We start from the raw sequence: 8,452 nt of genomic DNA, 5'->3' as shown, positions 1-8,452 counted from the left end.
AATTACGTCCGGGAAGAGTTCTTCCTCTTTTTTTTTTTTATTTTTTGGAATGGCGGGGAGAGAAAGAACCCGGGAAGCGAAGCGAAGTCCGCCGCAGTTATCAGCGACTGGAGAACGCAGGCGGCCGGCCGCGCCGGGCTGAGGGACGTGCTTCGCGGGCTCATTAGTGTGGAAAAATAAAAAGTCACGTCGAGCACAAAGGAGGCCACGTGAAGGAGTTCGGGCTTCTTATCGCCCGCTCATCCGCAGACAAAGGGGGGGGATCTCACCGGCGCTAATTAGACTGAGAATAATAAAAGGGGCGAGATGAGACGGGAAGATCCCCCTGCCACCGCAGCGCCCCATTCAGCCCCTGATGTGACCTCTAACTTCTGCCGAGGAGGGGAGAGATTTGATTTGCCGATGAAGAGATTAGCGAACAGACGCAACTCTCCAGCGAAAAAAAAAGTCCCGAATTCGCCACTGCGGTCAGAATCTGAAGATTTATCTTCCTTCTGCTGCATTTGTCTCTGTTCTCCCACCCTCGCGTCTTTCTCCGCGGAGCTGATTCTATTCCTACAGCCTTTGGGTTATATTGGGAGCCCTGTATGGAATATAAACTGGGTGGAGGCTCCGAAAAGGACAAGGGCCCCCGCAACTGAACAGAAACTTTGGACGCACTTTATTTAACACCAACAAAAGGGGTTTTAAGGCTGTCAAACCGAGCGTGTTAATTTATGAAATGCATTGTAATAAACTAGCTCAAACCCAGCCACTGGGGAGGCGCGCAACTGTGCACGTTTCTTGGTGCGAGTCCCAAGCCTGGGTGAATGGCCAGGGTTGCATCAGGAGAGCATTCGACATGAAACGTTTGCCAAATGAATGGTGCGGAGAACCAGTGCAGAGGATTTGCGTACGTAACGACGCCGCATTCCGTTTTACTGCTTTGCTGGTTCTAACCTGTGGCATGGATCAGGGCCGACTTACACTCAAACAGAGCCAAGGTTTTTGTCGGTGTTAACTGTACATCAGACCAGAAGTATTCGACAACACCCGACCAGCTACATTTTGGTCGCCTGAGCAAATCAGGAGACATGTTCTTCAGTCATGTTGTTTGCCTTGCTTTTCAGTAATAGCCTCTAAAGGGAAAGAATACACACTGTGTGTGTGTGTGTGTGTGTGTGTGTTGCGCTCAATACAAAGCAATGTGTTAAGGTTTCCTGATGAATTGCTTGGGTCGAGGTGTTAATACTGACAGCACTTGTTACACATGCTTGCTTTAGGTATGGGGTCAGAGCATGTTCCTCATGGTAGCCATGACAGAATGTTTCTGGAATTAAGTTATTAATAGTCCCCTGATCCTAGTTAAGAAACATTTGGAATAAAATTATGGGCACAATTTTCAAACTAGTGCTCATAACAGCACTGTGCACTAAGCATGAATGGTCATGCAGACTTTATTTAAGTATACTTGATGACCCCTGGACACTCTTCATGCTTCTCCATCCTCTGCCTCAACTGAAAAAAAAAAAAAAAAATCGAAAAAGCTTCTCTCGCTCTTCCCAAAGTTGCACGATCCTACGGAGATCAGTACTGCGCCACAGTAAACAGTGCAGGAGGGAGGGAAAAAGAGACTAAAAGAGTAAGTGGATCCTTTGCGAGTTTTTAAACCTTTTGAAATGTCGACACTGTTTTCTTTTTCCCCGCTCTCCTGCTGAGGCGGCTTTATTTTCTCCCTCGCGCTACCCCCCTCGCGCTCTGTCGAGAGGATTATTAATTGGCCAGGTGCTGCAGAGAGGACGCTTCAGCGACGCCTACCTGCCAATTAAACCCCACCAACACCCGTCGCCTACCTGGGTTAAGTAGGTCATGTTGGTCCTTCCACTTAGAGTAGGCACCATGATGAAGAGAGAGAGAGAGAGAGAGAGAGAGAGAGAGAGAGAGGGTGGGAACAACCAGGTCATCCAAAACAACGCTGATTCCTCGTCTCTGGCTGTTGCTTTGTTTCCTCACTTGAGATGCTGCTGCTTCTCTAAAGGAGAGATAGACGGCGAGAGAGATGGGAGAGAGAGAGCGAGCAAGCGAGACTTCATTTTCAAAAGAGATGAAAAAAGCGCAAAGCCCTCTAACTACTAATAAATTCATTTATAAATATTCCCACTTAATAACAATGAGCGACTACAAAGGCTGGCGAATCTCGGCCCGCTTTGGAGGGCCGGAGCGACTAAATTGCGGCTGCTGCGACAAGCACTCTTCAAACGGCGAACCTCAGAGCGTTCCTTCTGATGGCAGAATAACGGCGCTCAGCTTCACTTTCTACAATGGAAAAAGAAAGTCACAATATAATAAAAAAAAAACAGAAAAGGAGTGGGAACTGAGACGAGGAGAAAACAAACATAAATATGGAAGAAGAAAAGACTACAAAACAGCCAGTGCTCTCAGAACCTAGCTTTGCCTAAAACTTTTGGAGCCCTTGATGTGCAAATCTCACCTGGGCGGGTAGTTACTCAGAACTGCGCCAAAAAAAGCTTCCTGAGCCAACAAGAGAACTTCAGAAGAAACTCCAATTTCTTAAGAGGTGTTTTGTCATTTGATGCTTGATGAGGCTGGAAGGGATGTCACCCTGATATCTTTCAGTTGTCGAGTTGAGTTGAGTTGAGTTGAGTTTTGGATGGTCCTATGGTTTACATGATTTTTGTACTAATCATTCAGCGATTACCATTTCCTGTGGAACATCCAGCCTTGTCATCATGGGGGTTTTACAGAACAGATTCTGATTAGACAGGATCTTAAAACTAATTCCTTTTATGACCTTTTTTGTTATGTAAAGTGTTTTATGAGATACGGCCCTGCAAAATAAATTGAAAAGCCCAACTAAATATTTGATTCAACAGACCACTTCCACCTTGTTGGATGAAAATCCACTGATCTTGGCAGAGGTATGGTTTAGGTATGGCTTTAGGCTATAGAGGTATGGATAAAGGCTGTAGACCAATGGTTTCAAAGACCTCAGAAATTCAAATAGGTTGATTTGGTTAGCTGATTTATCCCAAATGTCTTAAATGTCATATTTCTGTACAGTTCTTACTGCTAACTTGTAACTTAACTTGTAACCCTAGTTGAATTGCCATGTGTACATTGACTGTAGTTGTGTAACCCCTGAGTGACAAGAGTAAGTAGTTAGATTTACATTTACAGCATTTATCATACACCTTTATCCAGGGTGACTTGCAATCAGTAGTTACAGGGACTGTCCCCCTGGAGACACTCAGGGTTAAGTGACAGTCCCTCGTGTAATGGGCTCTCACTGGTTGTAACTTGTAAACATCTCAACCAGATAGTTTGCCTGCTACATATCTGGTTGCAGTCATCAACGAATCTGTGACGAATTGACAAGCGCTGTCATGTTGTCTGAACTAGCCTTGCAAAAAACACACGCACACACACACACACACACACATACACACACACACACAGTCCCCGAATGGAGAAGATTGTCTTTCCCGGCTGTAAACGTTTTTTTATCTGAAGCTGCACTGTTTTTGATGTTTGTAGAGATTTCATCAATTGTCCTCGGCAAGTTTATGTCTCCAGCAGGGACACTTGGTGTTGTGTGTGTGTAAAATTTAATAAAGGTGCTGGTCGCCACCGATGGTCCTGCGCGCCTTATGAGATCATTTTACTTCCCGGCCCCACACCGCACCTCCTACCCCCTATAAGGCTGTAATAAGGACTACTGCGTTGGTTACGCTCGGATCAGCCGCACCATGACAATTCCATGAGCACTCGGAGAGACACAGCAGCGAGAGATGCCCCAAAACCATCCGTTCCGGTCCTCACTGTAGGAGCTTCGCGCAAAAATTGTCTGGTGCCATGAAAAATGCCATTCGATGCAGCTGCGACACAACACGGGCATACCCTGTCATGTCATTGTCATGCCCTGTTTGAGAGACAACGGGCTCAGATTGGACCCGGAACGCTTGTCACTCCGGTCCTGTGTGAAGTCGAGAATCGTCAGCACCTGTTGTCTCCCCACCCGGTGCGGAGACGGCTTCATCCTGTCCCGTCTCAGACGCGCCCCGGAAACCGAGCGGCAGGAGGAACCGCAGACATGCAGCCTCCACAAATGGCTGATATTAAAAACAAATAAATAAAGTGAAAGTACAGCGGGGCGCGGCGGCCCGGGGATGCGCAGCTCCTGGGGAAGTGCGCGGCACGAGGTGCTGATGCTGCACTTGGCAAAGTCACGGCCCGGAAAAAAAAATAAAATAACGATGATGAAGCGGAGAGGGGCGGAGTGGGACCCCCGCCCCCCTCCCACAGTAAATCACAGAAGTGGCTGGTGGGGCAGGTTCACTCCTCACCCGGCAACACGACCCACATGTTAAAAATACAGACAGGGCCGCAGGAACACTCCTCCGCAACACCTGTGAATGTGCTGCAACGCTGTCGCCATATGCGTGCTTGTGCGCGCCTGTCCAGGTTTGTCCGGGCGCGGTGTGACCGACCCACGGGGGGATCTTGCATTCCCCATAATTCCGGCCCTTCATTATCGTTAGGCGCCAAACTCACTGATCTCATGAGCTGTGACGCAAGGTCTAGGCTATAAGCCTTCACAGGCTGCATTAGTCTGCTGCAGCATCACCAAGTCCTCACATGGTTATTAGAAATTATGAAAGACGAGTCACGTGATCTTTCACAGACGGCATTTTCCTACAGTCCTGCATGTAAATGTAAAGTAAGTCAAATCTTTTCCTTAATTATTTTTTTTAAATGAAGTTGCACAGACGTGTGATGAAAGCTTTATGTGTAATATTGAAGCCGGCAGATTTTCTTCTACTTATCCATACCCAAACCAGATAGTATACTCAGGCTCACCATCACACAGATACACACAAACACACAAATGTCAGTTTTCCGGTAGGAGCTGAATCATTCTGAGGTCAAAGCTATACTACAAGCCAAACATTTGGACCCAGCGTCAGATTTTTTTTTTTACCTGCTTGTAAAGGTACCTTGAGGATTTGGACATTATGTCCAACAATCACTGGATAGGATGCAGTGAATCTGTGCTGCTGCGATAAGGTTCCTCATCAACTAAATTACACTCAAAGTGCACGTTGTTAAATTACTCTTCAAAAACAGCCAGTTACATTGAAGTGTTTCTGATGTTTTTTTTCTTGTCACCCTTTTTAAAAAGAGCATTGCATTATTTTGGTGGTACAAAACTTCTGGCCTGTAGGCTAGATTCTAGTGCTGGCCAAATATTTACATGCACATTTATGGCATTTGGCGGTTTTAAAGTGACTTTCAGGTTACCACCATTGAAAGACTCATACGATTGTGAACTGCAACCTCTGAGAAGCTGGCCCTCTTACAGATATATACAGAGGTAGAAAAAGTACTGAAAAATGAAAGTAATTAAAAGTATCTTTACTTTGTTTAAATTCTAATCGAGTAAAAGTAAAAATTTACTTAATTTAAAATTTACTTAAAAGTTATTTAGTTACTTTCAATTACTTGATGTAAGAAGGACTAGTCATGAATCCAATACAGCACTAGTTGGTTTTATTCAACTTTTAGTCGGTATAATGTTCTGACCACCCCATAAAACATTTTTAAGCACAGTTGGCCACAAAGGTACCAAATTCTGAATTGAATGATCCAACTCAAGCATTACAATAAAAAATGAAGCCAAAATCAAATTATTGAAAACTGTGAAAATGTTCAACAATTCCTCATTATCAAACTGTGCATTTTGTTATTTCAATAGCAAACATAAATATATCAGTTATCTTTACTGACAAATGAGCACACTGACTGCTGCTAGAATTTAAAGAAATTAAATAAAGCGTTCTGCCCCACAGAATACAATGTAAGCAATGTAATGTATGGAATGCACAGGCAAAAAGCATATAAAGTGCATTCAGAAAATATTCATAGCACATCACTTTTATTTTACCACTACACTACTACCATTGAATTTTTTTACTCAGAATTACACAAAAACACCCCATAAGCACAATGTGACAGAAAAGTTTACTTGAGCCAAATTTATTAAAAATAGAAAACTGAGAAAATACATTTCTGGTCCCAATGAGCAGTTCAAAACCACCAGGACTACCTAAACTAAGTGATCGGGGAAGAAGGGCCTTGGTCAGTGAGGTGACCAAGAACCCGATGGTCAAGCTCCAGAGGTCCTCTGTGGACTGAAGATAACTTTCTAAAGGACAACATCTTCAGCAGCAATTCAACAATCAGGCATGTATGTGTAGATGGAAGCCACTCCTTAGTAAAAGGCACATAGCAGCCTACCTGGAGTTTGCCAGTCAGCACCCAGACTTGAATGCAATTAAACATCTCTGGAGAGATCTTAAAATGGCTGTACACTGATGCTTCCCATCCAACCTGATGGTGTTTGAGAGATGCTGAAAAGAGAAATGGGCCAAACTGACAAAGGATAGGTGTACAAAGCATGTGGCATCATATTCAAAAAGACTTGAGGCTGTAATTGTTGCCAAAGGATGATCGACAAAGTATTGAGCAAAGGCTGTGAATACTTATGTGATTTCCCTTTTTTTATATATATAAATTTGCCTAAACCTCAAGCAAACTTTTTAGGTTATCATTGTGAGGTGTTGTGTGTTGAATTTGAAAGTGAAGTGATTGTCATTGTGATACACAGCACAGCAGACGGTGACACAAACAAAAGTGTCCTCTGCTTTTAAACCATCACCATTGGTGAGCAGTGGGCAGCCATGACAGGCGCCCGGGGAGCAGTGTGTAGGGGACGGTGCTTTACTCAGTGGCACCTAATAGTTAAAGCATACAGCACCTGGAAGTCTCCCATCCAAGTACTAACCAGGTCCAACCCTCCTTAGCCTCCGAGATCAGACGAGATCGGGCGTTCTTCAGCCGGTATGGCTCAAGGCATTTGAATTGAGGAACAAAGTGCATTTAATCCATTTTGGAATAAAGCCACAAAAAAATGTGAAAAGCGCTGGGAATACTTTCTGGATGCACTGTATAGGCTGTTCTACTTATAACCACATGCTTCCAGGCTGCAGGCTGTAAAAGTTTAAACTACAGAAACTCAGCATTGAAAAACTGATGCTAATTATCTGAGCAACATTCTCTAACAGCAGTGAAGTTGTCGTTTGTATCAAACAAGTTGTGAATTAGTTATAACATTAAAACTAAGGATGACTTACTATGTGCTTAAAGTGCTGTGCAGAGCATCATTGTTTGAGGTCAACAACATTTTCGGATTTTGTCACCAGGTGCAGAACAACCTGAAGAATTCCTGGATACTTTTTCCATTGGTCGCTGTGTTGCATTCTGCCCAGATAGAGTGCTGCTATTTTCTGATTGGTTATTGTTTTGACCTTTTCTCTTTTTTGATTGGCTGGTTGTGACTGGCTCTAGGACCGAGAGGAGTCCTTGTTTCATAGTGAGGCGTTGCTGTCTGCGGTCCGAGAAATATGCAGTGCATAAACCTATGCAATTTTCTTTTCAGTTCAGGAGGATTTTTTCCTTCTGAATTTCATTTTTTTACTCAGTAACGGGGGGGAGGGGTTTCGTTGCAGCGAAGTTAAATACATGGCTAAAAAAAAACTTTCAAACGTACAAAAAATGACCAATTACTCACAAAAACTACTCAATTACAGTAACGTGAGTAAATGTAATTTGTTACTTTCCACCTCTGGTAGGGACATTGGACGAAGGGTGGGGTCTCACCAGTCCAACGCCATGAAAAAATACATCTTAATCACATGTACAATTGTGTCTCTGTGTTCTACAGTTTGAAATAACCAACAAAATGGTACAGCAGTACACACAAAACAATCTCCTTCTCTCTCTCTCTCGTCTACATGAGGTTAATGGAGGGGACGGAGCATTCAGTGCAGCATTTCTGGACTGTGTGAATGTCATGTCATTGCTGTGAAAAATAAAATTAATTTGGTAACCTGTCCGGAGAGACACTGAAATGTGTTGGGTCACGGTGAGTAAAGCTCCCAGCAAAAAGTGTCCTTAAAATTAGCTGAATTGTTCAAAAAAAGTTGCTGACTGTTGGAATTCTGAGGGCCTTGTGACAAAAGTTTGAACACCACAAAACAAGACAAGTTAATAAACGAGAATTATAACAGATAATGAATGGACATTTCTTTTATGATTGGCCCAAACGTAGGATACATTTGAAAAACTGGTGGGTACTGTTTTATTTTTAAGTGTTGTGTAAGGGTTTGAGGTCATGTTTTATTTGGCACAAAGCAGCGCCCTGATTCACCTGAGCATGAAACAAGACTTATTTTTCAGCACTTCAAACTCACTAAACCCCTTTGGTCTGCTGCTAATGATGGATTTGTTTTATTGGAAATGAATACAGAGAACGTTTTCCATCTGGGATTAAATAGCTATGCCGGCGAAGCTGAATTTCCATTTTATATCCGTAATTATTTCCTCTTCACAGTTT

The sequence above is a fragment of the Denticeps clupeoides genome, chromosome 18 (genome assembly GCF_900700375.1).
Source record: "Denticeps clupeoides chromosome 18, fDenClu1.1, whole genome shotgun sequence".
Taxonomy (NCBI): domain Eukaryota; kingdom Metazoa; phylum Chordata; class Actinopteri; order Clupeiformes; family Denticipitidae; genus Denticeps; species Denticeps clupeoides.
The sequence above is the reverse complement of the archived record's forward strand: the minus strand, read 5'-3'. Positions refer to the sequence as shown.